The sequence below is a fragment of the Podarcis bocagei genome (genome assembly GCF_964188305.1).
Source record: "Podarcis bocagei genome assembly, chromosome: 13".
Lineage (NCBI taxonomy): Eukaryota > Metazoa > Chordata > Lepidosauria > Squamata > Lacertidae > Podarcis > Podarcis bocagei.
Window position 1 is genome coordinate 48,790,787 of NC_138138.1, and position 18,015 is coordinate 48,808,801.

The window sequence follows — 18,015 nt, forward strand, 5'->3', positions numbered from 1 at the left end:
TAGGTGCCCAATCTGCAATCCTGCTGGTTGAGTCTGGAGGGGATGTCAAGAGACCTGGGGAGTCCCTCCACCTCTCCTGTCAAGCCTCCGGGTTCACCTTCAGCAGCTACTACATGGAGTGGGTGAGGCAGGCTCCTGGAAAGGGCCTGGATTGGGTGGGAGATATAAATACAGATTCATCTGGCAAACGCTACTCGGATAAAGTCAAGGGACGGTTCACCATCTCCAGGGACAATTCCAACAGCCTCCTCTATCTGCAAATGAACAACCTAAAACCAGAGGACACGGCTGTGTATTACTGTGCAAGAGACACAGTGAGAGGAAGTGACTCTGCAGCCAAGCAAAAACCCTCCTTTGCCCACAGACGCTCTCTGAGATATTTGTCCCCGTTAGCATGCCAGCACTCCCCCACCTGTTTGTTATTTAAGTCTCTGAGGCCAAAGACATGTTTAAGGTCAGGATTTTACATGGCTATAAGCAGCATCTTGTGGTTTGATTCTTCCTTCTATCCCTGTTTTACATGAATTATATAACACACAGGATGCTCACTGTTCATTTTATATTATTATTATTATTATTATTATTATTATTATTATTATTATTATTTTAAATTAAGGTCATGTTACTGCTCAAAGGAGTGCCTGGTGTGCAATGGTCCATAGGGTCATGAAGAATCGGACATGACTAATCGACTAAACAACAACAACACTGCTCAAAGAGGAACAAAGAGGTTGCCTTTACACGTAAATAGGAAATGTTTCTGAACATGCATATATATGCAGTCATGAGACCATGTTTAGTGACACCCCCATGTAAACAAAGCTTTTATATTTCTCATTTGCCTATTACAAAGACAGGATTTCCCGTACTTTGAGAAGAGGAAGAACAAGGAGCTATGAGAATGTTGTGTCATGTGCTCTACACTAAGATGGGATTCTTATACATGTGCTTTTTGTGTTGTTGTTTTTTATTTATTTAAAGCCTTTAAGAGAGGGTATTCCACAAACATTAGTGTTTTAACTATTTATTTTTTATTTTATTCATTTTAAGTTGTATTTTAATCTTGTGAACCATCCTGAGGTTTTATGATGAAAAGTGATATATAATTATAATAAAATCATCATCATCTCTCGAACTTCAAAATGGCTACCCCTAGGATGAAAGGCGTTGGAGTACCAAAACATTTCGATGAGTTTCCCCACCCCTGTCCAAAGGCAAATGCTGGTGAGGACGATTCCTTCTTAATTCACCCAGACAACCTCTGTGCTCCTCCTACATCCTGAGCCACACCCCTTCTGTGCTTACGACTTCTTGTCAGTCAACCCCTCACCAAACAAAATGGAGGTGGGGGTGGGTGGAATTGGCACAACTTTGTCTCTTTCCATTGTCTATGAAATAATAAATAAATAAATAAATAAATGCCAGCCCTGTTAACTTTCCACCACAACCAGCAGTTTTAAAGTATATATAAAAAAATCAATCCCCAGTACATTAATCTCTTCCAAACCTTCCTCGAGCACCAACGTCTTTGATTGAATTTTGCATTCCATCTATGCCCCCTCCATTAGAACTCCACTCTGTGTGCATTTGCCTGTCTGTATTTGTGTGTGTGCAGGGGACAAAGAGGAAGCCAGGAGCAAAACCTGATCCCCCATACGGCTTTTATCTGCCTCATGTGCCTCACTGGGGAGGTCTCATGTAAATGCCACCCGCAAGTTGGGAGTAGTTTCGGTTGAAAAACCCTGAATATAAAATCTTCACTTGCTTCCCAGCCCAGAGTCCCCTCTTTCCTGTATCTCTAGCACATCCATTCATCAACATTATGGAGCTTTTGTTGCTCTTGTTTTCTTTGGTGGCTTTTTCTAAAGGTAAGGGAAGTTCTGCAATGTTAATTTACTTCATGTAGCGATTTGATGGCGAACAACCATTCATTGCCATCTTTTCTCTTTCCAAGGGGTCTCCTCAGACATTCAGCTTGTATCATCTGGGCCAGGAATAGCGAGCCCAGGAGAGAATCTCAACCTGCTTTGTAAAGTCACAGGTTTCTCCATCTCTACTCAGCACTATTGGTGGCATTGGATTCGTCAATCACCTGGGAAAAGTCTGGAATGGATTGCACAGATATACCCCTATGATGGAAACACAAGATATGCCCCTTCCCTGAAGAGCCGAGCAAGCATTTCTTCAGATGCCTCAAAGAACGAGTTCTCCCTCCAGCTGAACTCCCTGACAGCTGCAGACTCCGCTGTGTATTTCTGTGCTCGAGATGACACAGTGAGACAAAGCCTATTGGGCCGTGTTCAAAAAGTAGAAGTTCTGCTTCTATAAACAAATACTCTGTGAAAGTTTTGACAGAGCAATTCTACTTTCCACAGATGATGCGGAACAACATCCAAACTGCCTGCCTCTTCAATTTGCAACTTCAAGCAGATATGATTATACTGATGGAAACCTGCAAAAGTGACACACAATGGAGGTCGACCAATGTGGATCAGTACAGCACTGTACAAAAATACTTTGCTGCAGCATCTCCCCCCCCCCCACTTAAATTCAACATCCAGTTTTGCAAATGCATGATTATTTGTGTTTTGTCTGCTCATACCTCTGAGTTATGCTTAAGGCTGGTGGCGATAGACATTAAGTAGAAATGTGGAATTTTTACAAAATTGTGATTTGGCCATTCTGTCTTTCTTCATCATCCCATCATCCCTTGGCATGGCGTGAAACCTCCTCTGCAGCACAAAGAACCTGGGAAACCTGGGTTCAAATCCCTACTTGTCCATGAAGCTCACTGGATGATCTTGGGTCAGTCACAGACTCTCAGCCTGACCTACCTTACTGGGGTGTTGAGGGGAATATATGAGGAGGGGGATAACATGTATAGCACCTTGAATTCTTCGAGGGAAAAGCTGGGATAAAATGCTATGAATGAATAGGATAAATTCCATGGGAATGTTGTTTATGTTAATGCCTGCTTGCCACAGTCAAGCAGGTGGAGCTGATCAGATTACTCATGTCCACACACTTACCTCTCCATTGTGGTGAGGAGAAGAATCACATTTGGAAAACGTATGGTTTGGCAGATCTGTTCAGCAATGGTGTCTTCTGTGGAATGTTAATACGTGAATTAACTGAAAGAATAAAAACATTAAAATCTCAAGATCTAATACTTAAAATGTGTTTTGGGTGCAATTACATGTTTGGTGCTGCTTTGCTCTTCCCAATATTACTAGAAAGGTCTAAAGGAGTATTTGGCTTCACTGGAAGGAAAACCCATTAATCTCTACCAAATGTCATTTTGCACATTAAGCATCTAGTCACAAATGCAGACCTCTTCCGTCTCTTGTTTCTCACAAGGGGGCAGTCATGGTGCAAAGATGAGAACACGCCCCATCTGCCAGGACTGAAATAAAATGCTGCTCGAACTACGGTTGGTGATTTCATCTGTAACGCAATAACTTTCTCAGATGTTTCCTCGTCAACCAACTTTCTATGAGCCCCCTGAGACTTTGAGTCCCTGAGAAACTTTCAAGCAATTATCTCTGTGCTCTCAGCTCATGGGCAACAGTTTGTGGGGAAGAAATCCATGGCACAATCTTATTTACTACAAATATGGATGTCCTGTAGATTGAGGGCATGTGTAAACAAAATATTTGTAGTACAGCAGAGCTTCCAACCATTCTACTTTGAGCAGAACATCCCAGATCTACAGAAGCTGCCCTGGCTTCTGTTTAAATGCCCAACTTCCTCAGCCACCACCACAGTCAGGCCAAAGTCTCCTCCACAGCAGCTGTGACAAGTCATGACCACTGATGTAATTAACGTTTTAACTATTTATTTGTGCTTTATATTGCATTTTAATCATGTGAACCATCCTGAGATTTTATGATGAAAAATGATACATAATTATAATAATATAATAATAATAATATTAATCATCATCATCACCATCACCATCATCTCTCAAGCTTCAAAATGCCTACCCCTAGAATGAAAGGTGTGGGACTCCCAAAACATTTGGATGAGTTTCCCCATCCCTGTCCAAAGTTTGATGTTTGTGAGGAGGTCTCCTTCTTAATGCACCCAGACAACCTCCGCGCTCCTGCTACATCTTGAGCCACAACCCTTGTTCTTATGCCTTCTTGTCAGTCAACCCCTCACCAAGCAAAAGGGAGGGAGGGGGTAGAATTGGCTCAACTTTGTCTCTTTCCTTTGCCTAGGAAGGCAATTGCCTCCTTTCAAATGTAGAGGGCTATTCTAGAAATTTATGCAAATGAAACTTTTAAATATCTTCCACCTTGCAGAGGAAGGATTTTTTAAAAAGAGACTCTTGATGTAATTTCATGGGGGAGATAATAAATAATGGTTTTGTATTTGGGAGTGTGGTGGGCATTCCAGTGGTGGAGGAAGGGTGCACTGGAGTGTGAATATAAAGATGGAACCTATATTTTTACATTTTCTTATATTTATTTAAAATTCCTCTACTCCATGTTGCCACAGCAGAACTCCCTCCCAGCAATTTGTTTTCACATGCTGCATTTGAAATTATAATTGCATCACACCAACAGCATCTCTATAGGTGCATGGCGAAGGGAGGCTGAAATAATGATGCTGATGGTGAATGTGATAATAAATGCCAGTCCCTTGAACTTTCCACCACAACCAGTAGTTTTAAAGTATAAAAGAATAATGCTTCCCCAGTTCATTAATCTCTTCCAAACCTTCCTCCAACACCAAAGTCTTTGAGTGAATTATGGATTCCATTTATGCCCCCTCCATTAGAACTCCACTCTGTGTGCATTTGTCTTTGTGTGTTTGCGTTTGTGCAGGGGACAAAGAGGAGCCAGCAGCAAACCTTGATCCGCTAAATGGCTTTTATCTGCCTCTTGCGCCTCACTGGGGAGGTCTCATGTAAATACCACCAGGAAGTTGGGAGTAGTTTCGGATGAAAAGTCCTGAATATAAAATCTTCACTTGCTTCCCAGCCCACAGTCCCCTCTTTCCTGTATCTCTAGCACACATTTGATCATCAACATTATGGAGTTCTTGTTGCTCTTGTTTTCTTTGTTGGCTTTTTCTAAAGGTAAAGGAAGTTCTGCAATATTAATTTAATTTATGTGGTGACTGGATGATGTCCAATCAATAATTACCCTCTTTTCTCTTTCCAAGGGGTCTCCTCAGACATTCAGCTTGTATCATCTGGGCCAGGAATAGTGAGACCAGGAGAGAATCTCAACCTGCTTTGTAAAGTCACAGGTTTCTCCATCTCTACTCAATATTACGCATGGGATTGGATCCGTCAAGCTCCTGGGAAAGGTCTGGAATGGATTGCAGGGTTCTACCTCTATGATGGAAGTAAAGCATTTGCCCCTTCTCTGAAGAGCCGAGCAACCATTTCTTCAGATGCCTCAAAGAATGAGTTCTCCCTCCAGCTTAACTCCCTGACAGCTGCAGACTCCGCTGTGTATTTCTGTGCCCGAAGCACACAGTGAGACAAAGCCTATTGGGCCCTCTTCAAAAAGTAGAAGTCCTGCTTCTATCAACAAATACACTGTAAAAGTTTTGACAGAGCAATTCTACATTCCACAGATGATGCGGAACAACATTCAAACTGCCTTCCTCTTCAGTCTGTAACTTAATGCAGAAATGATTATACTTATTAAAAAACCTAAAGAAGGGACACACAATGGAAACACACTAATGTGGATCAGTACAGCGCTGTACCAAATGACTTTGCTGCAACATTTTCTTCTACCACCTAAAATCAATATCCTGTTTCGTAAATACATGATTATTTGTGTTTTGTCTGATCACACCTCTGAGTTATGCTTAAGGTTGCTGGGGTACACCTCAAGAAGGAATGTGGACTTTTTCAGAAATGGTGAATTGGCCACTGTGTATTTCTTCATCATCCTATCATACCAAGGAATGACATGAAACCACCTCTGCAGTACATAGGACCTGGGAAACCCGGGTTCAAATCCCTACTTTTCCATGAAGCTCGCTAGATAACCTTGGGTCAGTCACATCCTCTCAGCCTAAGCTACCTTACTGGAGTGTTGTGAAGAATATATGAGGACGGGGATATTATGTATAGCACTTTGAATTCTTTGAGGGAAAATCTGGGGTAAAATGCTATGGATAAATCAAATAAATTCCATTGGAATTGTGTTTATGTGCATACATGCATACTACAGTCAAGGCAGCAAGTTTGGCCGAAAACCTTCCTTTGCTGCCATGGAATCCGAAGTCAGATCATGGCCCACAGGGGCCCACAATGACACCCACTGCAGAGGGCGAACACACTTCCCTTAGTATCCTCTCTCCCCAATGGAAATTTCAAAGAAGGTCTTTAGTGTAGCCAAAGATCAAGCTGTGGTGTGTGGCTGTTTGTGTGTTGTGCTCATTGCAGAATGTTTGGTGGCCCTTGGTGTAAATGAAGAAAAGAACTGAGTCACATTAAAAAAATAAATATTAGTGGATCTGATCCGGACTCCGAGATCATAATTTGAGGCCTTTTTTCCCCCTCTTCTCATTTTCACCCTGCACGTGATGTCTGGCAGGTGGCAAAATGAGAATGAGCCTTTTGTGCAATGCCTCCCTGTTAGTGGAATGCTCTCCCAAGTGAGGATCGTCTGGAACCATCATTATACATCTGTATGAACTAGGCCAAAACTTTCCTCTATAACCAGGCCTTTGCCCATTAACTATCCGGGGGTGTTTTTAATGTATTTCTCTTTCCTCTTAGTTTTAACGTATCTATGAGGGGTAACAGCAGGTAAAATTGTGCATTAGTAAATAAGCATACTATTTGTTATAAAGACCTGCAACCATAAGCTGCCAAAGAGCTTTGGTGGGTTATTTTATGCTGGGGGGTATGCAAATATTCAGAAACTGCTTCCTCCTTAAATCAGTTTGGTGCTAACCCTGCCACAGCTACAAAATTCTGAATTCCTGGGACCACTTTTCAATAAACCATCTTAATTCATTCAAGAGGGGAAATGATAGTTTTGCTTCAACTTGTCTTCCTTTCAGCAGCATTTGGGGATAAATCCATCCTTTCAGTTAAAGAAAACTGCTTCATTTTGAGTCCTTCTCCATGCTTCCTCTTGTCTTGCTGGTAACCCCCCCCCCCAAAAAAAAAACCCACAACAACCTGCTTTTTTGTACTCCATTGGAGCAAACTGCAAATTGTTGTTCCTCCAGATTGCAATTTCTTCCTATCTATCACTAAAGAGTGGGTTTTCCCTTGGAAAGGAGTGAGGAAACAGGGAAACCGCTCAGACTTGTGTTTTCTAGGCACAACACTAGCATAAATGTGGATGAGCCCTGAGTGTTAATATCCTACAACAGGCCTCATAAAATGCCTTTATTTCCAGATGCCCAATCAGAAGTTCAGATGATTGAGTCTAGAGGGGACATCAAAAGACCTGGGGATTCCCTCCGCCTCTGCTGTCAAATGTCTGGGTTCACCTTCAGGAGCTCCAACATGTACTGGGTGAGACAGGAGCTGGGACCGGACAACGGGAGCCGACCCATCGCAGGGATTTGAACCACAGACCTTTCAATTAGCAAGCCCAAGTCTCAGTGGTTTAGACCACAGGGCCACCCTAAGATATTAAAGAACAACAACAATAATAATAATTAATAATTAAAATAAACAACAATAATAAACAATAAACAATAATAATATTAAAGAACAACAACAATAGAGATTGAATTAATTTACATTACCATTCAGGCACATACTTCAAACCCACCCCCACCCCCATTATTTATATATTTGATGGTTTCCATCCTTGAAATCATGGAGCCTGTGTGCATGAGGGGGATACATAAGCCCATCAAGGTTAAGAGCTGTTCAGATGATTGAGTCTAGAGGGGACATCAAAAGACCTGGGGATTCCCTCCGCCTCTGCTGTCAAATGTCTGGGTTCACCTTCAGGAGCTCCAACATGTACTGGGTGAGACAGGAGCTGGGACCGAGCAAAGGGGGCCCGATCTGTCGCAGGGATTTGAACCACAGACCTTTCAATTAGCAAGCCCAAGTCTCAGTGGTTTAGACCACAGGGCCACCCTAAGATATTAAAGAACAACAACAATCATAATTAATAATTAAAATAAACAACAATAATAAACAATAAACAATAATAATATTAAAGAACAACAACAATAGAGATTGAATTAATTTACATTTAATGTTTCCCCTTGATTAACTTCTTTGACCAATTTCAAAGTAATTTTGAATGAAATGTACCATTCAGGCACATACTTCAACCCCCCCCCCCATTATTTATATATTTGATGGTTTCCATCCTTGAAATCATGGAGCCTGTGTGCATGAGGGGGATACATAAGCCCATCAAGGTTAAGAGCTGTGCAAATTCTGCAATGGCAAAGAAGGAGATTTTCGCTAGGTCACCATATGCTTCCAGTCGGACGTTGCCAAATGTCCCTGTTGGTGCTTTTATCCTCGTGGTTATGTAAATTTCAGAGAGAGTTTCCTCTTTAAAGCAGTCAAACACTCTGCCTACCACTGCATACCAGGGACCACATTTTGGACAAATCTCTCAAAGCATCAGGCAGGCAAAAATGATAGCTTTGCTTCAGCTTATTTTCTTTTCAGCAGCTTTTGGAGGTAAATTTCTCATACCAGTTATCGAAGGTTGGTTCATTCTGGGTGTTGTTGACATGCAACAACTTCTTAAGATGCCTTTCTTTCTAGGTGTCCAACCAGAGGTCCAGCTGGTGGAGTCTGGAGGAGATGTGAAAAAGCCTGGGGAGTCCCTCCGCCTCTCCTGTCGAGCCTCTGGGTTCAACTTTGGGGGCTATCACATGAATTGGGTGAGACAAGTTCCAGGGAAGGGCCTGGAATGGGTGGCCTACATAAGCCACAATTCAGGTACAATTTACTACTTGGATAAAGTGAAGGGAAGATTCACCATCTCCAGGGACAATTCCAACAGCCTCCTCTATCTGCAAATGAACCGCCTTAAATCGGAAGATACGGCTGTGTATTACTGTGCAAGAGACACAGTGAGAGGAAGTGAATCTGAACCCAGGCAAAAACCCTTCTTTTCTCATGACTGCCTTCAATTACAATCTTGAGGAACAAACACTGCAGCTTATAGTCTAAAGGAATATTTTCATGTGCCATTTTGCACATCAGCATTTACCACCCCATTTTACAATGAGACCCCAAAACACATTCCAGGTCATGGGTTTGCAGAGATTCTTGTAGCACTCAGAGGCTCGGGCTATTTTCACGACACTTCATATTGCTTTCCGTTGCAGGACTCGGGTAGACATCGGACCAGGGAAAGGGTGTGATATCTATTGCTTGACACTGTTTTAGAGGGGGGAGCATAGCTCTTGGGAATATAGAAATCTTGTGCCTGACTTCAACACCTTCCTACATAGGGTTTAATTCTGGTTTCTATCACTGTTTTCCATGGGTTATGTAACAATCATGCTCACGCGCTACATTTCTCTAAAATATTAGGGCCTTTTTATGTTTAATTGAACATATTGGGTGTAAATCACTGTCCACATGTGTGCACATGCCTCTGTTGAGATCGCATGATATCTATGTATTGCAACTATTCCCCCCCCCCATAAGCTACTCTTTCATTAACTGTGGCGCAGAAGTTCTTCATTACGTACACAGGTTGGAATATGGAAACCTTTAGAGCAACACACATTTGTCTCCAAACACAGAGTTCTGCTTCTCATAAAAGAGTATGTGGGGGTTCTCTTGTGGGATGGACATTTATCAGGATTCAGAAATGCATGTGTTACAAACATTTCCATCCACACAGGGAGAGTCATTCATCAGAAGAGCTGAGGACTCTATCTATGCAAGTTAACAGGAATACACACCTCAGTCAGGTGCAAATTCTGTCCCTGTGAGGCTGCTCTTCTTCTCACAATTCTCTGTGTGTCTCATCAGCTCATGGGGAACAATTCCAAGGGCATGAGCATGTGATATTTTCTTATGTAAATCGCATACATGTGTAAACAGGATTTAATCCAAACAATTTGTGGCTAGTTCTACTTTTGGATACACCAATAGAGATTTTTTTGCGCTGAGAAAGATACTCCCATTTTGGGGTTTTCTTTGTGACTCAAGTGTCTGCTTCATGTAGGCCAGGGGCCACCAACAACTCATGGGCCCTTATGGATATCAGGAAAATCTGTCATGGGCACTATGGACAAACACCACAACCAACTCATCACACACCACAACCTGTTATATAGACTGAGCTTATATAAAGCCTAATTTCTTGGGGAAGGAGAATCAGGGAAGCTTTCTGTATATGCATGGGCACCTATGGGCAGCATGTTAGCAACCCTGGATGTGACATATTTTTCATATTTCCTCATTCACACATTGCAAAGGACACATTATAAAGGACTCTCATTGCTTAGAGTGCTCTATTACTTGGTCTTAAGGCAGGATAAACTGTATTTTCTACCTTTTCATTTAAATCCTTTACGAGATTGCACTGGACATTTTTCTCTCTATGCTGAGCTCTTATCTACATTTTTATTTAATTTCGAATTTAAAATTTCTGAAAACTCATTTGATATTTCCATTAATGTTAATGAGCCATTCACAGCCATCCTTAATAAGGGCACTGGACATGTTCAAAGCAGAAGCCTGTGTTGCTCTTCTAACCTCATACGGATACATAAATCCACCACTGTAAAGAGCTGTGTGCATTGTATTGTAGCAAAGAAGGATATTTTTTGCAAAGAGCAGAATGTAATGTAATAACATTCTCTGAATGTAATAACATGCAGCAGTTATGCTAAAATGTCTTTCTTTTTAGGTGCCCAATCTGCAGTCCTGCTGGTTGAGTCTGGAGGGGATGTGAAGAGACCTGGGGAGTCCCTCCACCTCTCCTGTCAAGCCTCTGGCTTCACCTTCAGCAGCTACTACATGGAGTGGGTGAGGCAGGCTCCTGGAAAGGGCCTGGAATGGGTGGGAGATATAAGTACAGATTCATCTGGCAAACGCTACTCGGATAAAGTCAAGGGACGGTTCACCATCTCCAGGGACAATTCCAACAGCCTCCTCTATCTGCAAATGAACAACCTAAAACCAGAGGACACGGCTGTGTATTACTGTGCAAGAGACACAGTGAGAGGAAGTGAATCTGCAGCCAAGCAAAAACCCTCCTTTGCCCACAGACGCTCTCTGAGATATTTGTGCCCTTTAGCATGCCAGCAATCTCTCACCTGTTTGTTATTTAAGTCTCTGAGGCCAAAGACATATTTAAGGTCAGGATTTTACATGGCATCAAGCAGCATCTTGTGGTTTGATTCTTGCTTCTATCCCTCTTTTACATAAATTATATTACACACAGGTTGCTCGCTGTTTATTATTATTATTATTATTATTATTATTATTATTATTATTATTATTATTATTATTAGTTAGGGTCTTTTTACTGCTCAAAGAGGACCAAAGAGGATGCCTTGACATGTAAATTGGAAATGTTTCTGAACATGCATATATATGCAGTCATGAGACCATGTTTAGTGACTCCCCCATGTAAACACAGCTTTTATATTTCTCATTTGCCTATTACAAAGACAGGATTCCCCGTGCTTTGAGAAGAGGAAGAACATTTTTCATTTTAAGTTGTATTTTAATCTTGTGAACCATCCTGAGGTTTTATGATGAAAAGTGATATATAACTATAATAAAATCATTACCATCTCTCGAACTTCAAAATGGCTACCCCTAGGATGAAAGGCGTTGGAGTACCAAAACATTTTGATGAGTTTCCCCACCCCTGCCCAAAGGCAAATGCTGGTGAGGACGACTCCTTCTTAATTCACCCAGACAACCTCCATGCTCCTGCTATATCCTGAACCACAACCTTTGTGTGCTTACGACTTCTTGTCAGTCAACCCCTCACCAAACAAAAGGGAGAGGGGTGGAAGGAATTGGCTCAACTTTGTATCTTTCCATTGTCTATGAATGGTGCCCTGGGGTGTGAATATAAAGATGGAACACATATCTTACATTTTATTTTATTTACTTAAAATTCATCTTCTCCAGGTTGCCACAGCAGAGCTCCATCCCAGCCCAACTTTTTCACAAGCTGCATTTGAAATTATAGTTGTGTCACACCAGAAGCATCTCTATAGGTGCATGTGGAAGGGAGGATGAAAATCATCATCATCATCATCATCATCAAGCCAGTCTATTGACTGATCCACCACAACGAACAGTTTTAAAGCATAAAAGAAAGAAAAAATCATCCCCAGTATATTTATTTCTTCCAAACCTTCCTCCAACACAAATGTCTTTGATTGAATTTTACATTCCGTTTATGCCCCCTGCATTAGAAGTCCACTCTGTGTGCATTTGTCTCTGTGTGTGTGCATGGGACAAAGAGGAACCAGCAGCAAAGCCTGATCCCCCAAATGGCTTTTATCTGCCTCATGTGCCTCACTGGGGAGGTCTCATGTAAATGCCACCAGGAAGTTGGGAGTGGTTTCGGATGAAAAGCCCTGAATATAAAATCTCCACTTGCTTCCCAGCCCAGAGTCCCCTCTTTCCTGTATCTCTAGCACATTCATTCACCAACATTATGGAGCTGTTGTTGCTCTTGTTTTCTTTGGTGGTGTTTTCTAAAGGTAAGGGAAGTTCTGCAATGTTTATTTAGTTCATGTGACGATTAGATGACGAACAACCATTCATTGCCCTCTTTTCTCTTCCCAAGGGGTCTCCTCAGACATTCAGCTTGTATCATCTGGGCCAGGAATAGCGAGACCAGGAGAGAATCTCAACCTGCTTTGTAAAGTCACAGGTTTCTCCATCTCTACTCAGTACTATATATGGAATTGGATCCGTCAAGCTCCTGGGAAAGGTCTGGAATGGATTGCACGGATATACCCCTACGATGGAGGAAAAACATATGCCCCTTCCCTGAAGAGCAGAGCACGCATTTCTTCAGATGCCTCAAAGAATGAGTTCTCCCTCCAGCTGAACTCCCTGACAGCTGCAGACTCCGCTGTGTATTTCTGTGCCCGAGAAGACACAGTGAGACAAAGCCTATTGGGCCCTGTTCAAAAAGTAGAAGTTCTGCTTCTATAAACAAATACAATGTGAAAGTTTTGTTGTTGTTTTTTTAAATATTTTTTATTGCGTTTTTCAGTTAAAGATATCAAGTCAGATATAAGAAGAAAATAACAGAATACAGAAAAATACAGAAGAGAAAAAAGAAATCCAACGTTCCAAAACATTTTTTCCAAAACCAACCAGACTTCCCCACATCTCCCTCACCCTGCATTCTTTACAATAAAAATATCAGCAAATTATTACCTTGTTTCATGCATTTCTTTGTACTTTTCAAATTTTAAGTTTTAAGTTTAAAATGTCAATTTACTTAGACCTTAAATTAGATTTAATATTTCTTTAAACTTTAACCCTTTCATACTTGTAACTTAGGTTCCTGTAATTCCAAACCCTGTTATAGAAGCTAGAATTTCCAAATTATGCAAGTTTTTAACATTCATATAACTTATAATGTCTTTGTAGATAGTCTTTAAACTTTTTCCAATCCTCTTCCATTGTTTCTTCTCCCAAATCTCAGATTCTGCCAGTCATTTCAGCCAGTTCCATATAGTCCATCAATTGTGTCTGCCACTCTTCCAGTGTGGGCAAATCTTGTGTCTTCCAATGTTTTGCAATAAGTATTCTTTCTGCTGTAGTCGCATACATAAAGAAAGTTCTATCCTTCTTTAACACTTTCTGGCCAACAATGCCCAAGAGGAAGGCCTCTGGTTTCTTGGGAAAGGTATACTTAAATACCTTTTTTAACTCGTTGTAAATCATTTCCCAGAAGGCCTTCACTTTTGGACAGGTCCACCAGAGGTGAAAGAATGTCCCTTCAGCCTCCTTACATTTCCAACATTTGTTATCAGACAGGTGATATATCTTTGCAAGCTTGACTGGGGTTACAATGTGAAAGTTTTGACAGAGCAATTCTACTTTCTACAGATGATGCAGAACAACATCCAAACTGCCTGCCTTTTCAATCTGTAACTTAATGCAGAAATTATTTTACTGATGAAAATACCTAGAGAAGGGACACACAATGGAAACAGACTAATGTGGATCAGTACAACACTGTACAAAATGACTTTGATACAGCACTTTTTCCTGCCACCTAAAATCAATATCCTGTTTTGTAAATACATGATTATTTGTATTTTGTCTGCTCATATCTCTGAGTTATGCTTAAGGCTGCTTGCGACAGACCTCAAGCAGAAATGTGGACTTTTAACAAAATTGTGAATTTGTCATTCTGCCTTTCTTCATCATCCCATCGTCCCTTGGAATAGCATGAAACCTCCTCTGCAGCACATAGAACCTGGGAAACCTGGGTTCAAATCCCTAAATGTCCATGAAATTCACTGGATGATCTTGGGTCAGTCACAGCCTCTCAGCCTGACCTACCTTACTGGGGTGTTGATGGGAATATACGAGGAAGGAGATATAATGTACAGCACCTTGAATTCTTCAAGGGAAAACCTGGGATAAAATACAATGAATAAATAGAATAAATTCAATGGGAATGGTGTTCATGTGCATGCATGCATGCATACCACACTTAAGTTGGTGGAGCTGATCAGATTACTCATGTCCACACACTTACCTCTCCATTGTGGTGAGGCGAAGAATCACATTTGGAAAACATATGGTCTGGCAGATCTGTTCAGCAATGGTGTGTTCTGTGGAATGTTAATACATGATTTAACTGAAAGAATAAAAACTTTAAATTATCAAGATCTAATACTTGTAATGTGTTTTGGGTGCAATTACATGTTTAGTGCTGGTTTGCTATTCCCAATATCACTAGAAGATGCACCCACGAATCTATGCCAAACATCATTTTGCAAATGAAGCATCTTGTTAGAAACCAAAACTCCTGCAATAATGTTCCTGCTCTCCACAAGGGGGCAGCCATGGTGTGAAGAACAGAAAATTCCATCTACAATGAATGGAATGGCAATGGGTTTCCCCACCCCTGTCCAGAGATAATATGTAATGGTGTTGCATTTGGGAGTGTGGTGGGCATTCCAGGGGTGGAGGACGGGTGCACTGGGGTGTGAATATAAAGATGGAACCTATTTCTTACATTTTCTATTATTTACTTAAAATTCCTCTTCTTCAAGTTCACGTAGCAGAGCTCCCTCGCAGCACATTTTTTAAACAAGCTTAATCTGAAATTATAATTGTATCACACCAGCATCATATCTGTGCATGGGGAAGGGAGGTTGAAATAACAGCAGCAGCAGCAGCAGCAGCAAGTCTCTTGAACTATCCACCACTACCAGCAATTTTAATGTACAGTGGTACCTCGGGTTAAGAACTTAATTCATTCTGGATGTCTGTTCTTAAACTGAAACTGTTCTTAACCTGAAGCACCACTTTAGCTAATGGGGCCTCCTGCTGCCGCTGCACCACCACTGCACGATTTCTGTTCTCATCCTGAAGCAAAGTTCTTAACCCAAGGTACTATTTCTGGGATAGCAGTGTCTGTAGCCTGAAGCGTATGTAACCTGAAGCATATGTAACTCAAGGTACCACTGTATAAAAGAAAGAAAAATCCATCCCCAGTACATTAATGTCTTCCAAACCTTCCTCCAACACCGTCTTTAATTGGATTGTACATTCCATCTATCCCCCCTCCATTAGAACTCTACTCTGTGTGCATTTCCCTGTGTGTGTGTGTTTGTGTGTGCAGGGGACAAAGAGGAAACCAGCAGCAAATCCTGATGCCCCCAACTGCTTTTATCTGCTTCCTGTGCCTCACTGGGGATGTCTCATGTAAATGCCACCAGGAAGTTGGGAGTGGTTTTGGATGAATGCCCTGAATATAAAACCTTCACTTTCTTCCCAGCCCAGAGTCCCCTCTTTCCTGTATCTCTAACACATTCATTCATCAACATTATGGAATTCTTGTTGCTTTTGTTTTCCTTGGTGGCTTTTTCTAAAGGTAAGGGAACTTCTGCAATATTAATTTACTTCATGTGGTAATTTGATGATGAACAACCATTCATTGCCATCTTTTCTCTTTCCAAGGGGTCTTCTCAGACATTCAGCTTGTATCATCTGGGCCAGGAATATTGAGACCTGGGGAGAATCTCAACCTGCTTTGTAAAGTCAAAGGTTTCTCCATCTCTACTGAGTCCAATTGGTGGAGTTGGATCCATCAAGCTCCTGGGAAAGGTCTGGAATGGATTGCATGGATATACCCCCTATGATGGTGACACAAGATATGCCCCTTCCTTTAAGAGCCAAGCAAGCATTTCTTCAGATGCCTCAAAGAACGAGTTCTCCCTCCAGCTTAACTCCCTGACAGCTGCAGACTCCGCTGTGTATTTCTGTGCCCGAGATGACACAGTGAGACAAAGCCTATTGGGGCCTGTTCAAAAAGTAGAAGTCCTGCTTCTATAAACATATACACTATGAAAGTTTTGACAGAGCAATTCTGCATTCCACAGATGATGCGGAACAACATCCAAACTGCCTGCCTCTTCAATCTGTAACTTAATCCAGAAATGATTATACTGATGGAAACCTACAGAAATAACACACAATAGAAAAAGAAAAATGTGAATAAGTACAACGCTGTACCAAGTGACTTTGCTGCAACATTTTTCCTACCACCTAAAATCAATGTCCAGTTTTGTAAATACATGATTATCTGTGTTTTGTCTGGCCACACCTCTGAGTTATGCTTACGGTTGCTGGGGTACACCTCAAGAAGGAATGTGGACTTTTTCAGAAATGGTGAATTGGCCACTGTGTATTTCTTCATCATCCCATCATACCAAGGAATGACATAAAACCACCTCTGCAGCACATAGGACCTAGGAAAGCCTATTTGTCCATGAAGCTCACTAGATAACCTTGAATCAGTCACACACTCTCAGCCTAAGCTACCTTACTGGAGTGTTGTGAAGAATATATGAGGAGGGGGATATTATGTATAGCACTTTGAATTCTTTGAGGGAAAATCTGGGGTAAAATGCTATGGATAAATCGAATAAATTCCAAGGTGTTAAGTTGTGGGCGAACATAGCAGATGACAAAGTGATTTCTCCAGAGAAGCTCTTTATTGTAAGCTGGACAGAACTGAACAGCAAACAGCTCAGCCGGCCTGCTTTTATAGGCAGCCGGCTATCAACATTGTAGCAACAACAACCCAGGGTTTCCTGCCTAAAATAACTGACGTGGACCTGAGTGAAAACTATCTACACTACCCCCCTGCTGGCCCAGGGTGAGAACTTTAGTACATAACAATTGGAATGGTGTTTATGTGCATACATGCATACTACAGTCAAGGCAGCAAGTTTGGCCGAAAACCTTCCTGTGCTGCCATGGAATCCGAAGTCAGATCATGGCACACAGGGGAATGCCAGCCCACAATGACACCCACCACAGAGGGCGAACACACTTCTCATCGTATCCTCTCTCCCCAATGGAAATTCCAAAGAAGGTCTTTAGTGTAGCCAAAGAACAAGCTGTGGTGTGTGGCTGTTTGTGTGTTGTGCTCATTGCAGAATGTTTGGTGGCCCTTGGTGTAAATGAAGAAAAGAACTGAGTCACATTAAAAAAATAAATATTAGTGGATCTGATCCGGACTCCGAGATAATAATTTGAGGCCATTTCCCCCCCCCCACGTGATGTCTGGCAGGTGGCAAAATGAGAATGAGCCTTTTCTGCAATGCCTCCCTGTTAGTGGAATGCTCTCCCAAGTGAGGATCGCCTAGAACCATCATTATACATCTGTATGAACTAGGCCAAAACTTTCCTCTATAACCAGGCCTTTGCCCATTAACTATCCGGGGTCTCCTAGAAGGGGGTGAGGTGTTTTTAATGTATTTCTCTTTCCTCTTGGTTTTAACGTATCTATGAGGGGTAACAGCAGGTAAAATTCTGCATTAGTAAATAAGCATACTATTTGTTATAAAGACCTGCAACCATAA